Source organism: Nannospalax galili, unplaced genomic scaffold (assembly GCF_000622305.1).
Source record: "Nannospalax galili isolate Female #2095 unplaced genomic scaffold, S.galili_v1.0 scaffold929, whole genome shotgun sequence".
Classification (NCBI taxonomy): domain Eukaryota; kingdom Metazoa; phylum Chordata; class Mammalia; order Rodentia; family Spalacidae; genus Nannospalax; species Nannospalax galili.
Window position 1 is genome coordinate 1,480,129 of NW_008359591.1, and position 1,314 is coordinate 1,481,442.

Sequence of the window (1,314 nt, forward strand, 5' to 3'; positions counted from 1 at the left end):
ACAACAATTCATAATCAAATTTAGGCTGCCTCCCCCGATTCATGCCCACACAGAACCCCCTCACCAGATCTCATGTAATCTGTCATATATGTTAAGTCCTATCCAGTTAAGCATTTGTACCCAGATGTCCACTCATGTAATCTGTCATATATGTTAAGTCCCTATCCAGTTAAGCATTTGTACCCAGATGTCCTTTGGTGCAAGTTCATGCACTGGAATCCAGTCAACCTATCTAGAGATCTTAAGGAAGATTTACTCTACTTCATCCAGTAGTAATCAGTATCTACTCTGGACCCCTTTCTGATTGAATCAACCATAAATTCATCTATTTGTATACTGAGTATCGGCTAATAAAAATTTTAAAGGGATATGAAAGAGTTCCCAAGAAATAGAACTTGAACTAGTCTTGGCTAAAAGAGATTTTAGTATTAAATATACTATGTATTTTTATCATTCCAAATTCTGTGTAAAATATGTATGTCTCTACTCTGGACCCCTTTCTGATTGAATCAACCATAAATTCATGTATTTGTATATTGAGTATCGGCTAATAAAAATTTTAAAGGGATATGAAAGAGTTCCCAAGAAATAGAACTTGAACTAGTCTTGGCTAAAAGAGATTTTAGTATTAAATATACTATGTATTTTTATCATTCCAAATTCTGTGTAAAATATGTATGTCACATTATATATATGTGTCTATTTTATATACATATATACATATATATAATAATTTACAATGATTCAGACTGGGATGAATAATTGACAAGAAAATTGATGTCTATGCCATCCTCAATTACATTTGGATAATTGCATATCAAAACCTTATACATCAAGTTTAGAAAATACTTCACATTTTAGATATGTTTTAAAACTGTGAACACTATACCTTCATACATGTTGATTAAGAAATATATAAAACTATAATCCAATATGGTTATAAAGTGTCTTGATCATATTTTCTTTACGTACTTTTGCTTTGCAGTGAACAGTCTGAGGGGTTGTGATGGAGGGAAACCAGACACAAGTGACTGAGTTTTTTTCTGAAAGGAATAACAGATTGTCCAGAGCTGCAAGCACCCCTGTTCCTGGTATTTCTCTTAGTTTATGTCACTACCATGGTTGGCAACCTTGGGTTAATCTTTCTTATCTGGAAGGACCCGCACCTTCACACTCCCATTGTCTTAGTTTGTTCTTCATTGCTGTGAAAAAATACTCTGACCAGTACCAATTTGGGGAGGAAAGTGTTTATTTGTCTTACATCTCCCAGGTTGCACGCAGTTCATCAGGGAGCCCAAGGTAGGAACTCAGGGT

At 34.4% G+C, this 1,314-nt stretch overlaps 1 pseudogene; it reads left to right on the plus strand.

Moving 5' to 3' along the window:
* The first annotated feature begins 1,006 nt into the window (after positions 1-1,006).
* Positions 1,007-1,314, plus strand: part of LOC103725990 — a 2,737-nt pseudogene continuing 2,429 nt past the window's right edge.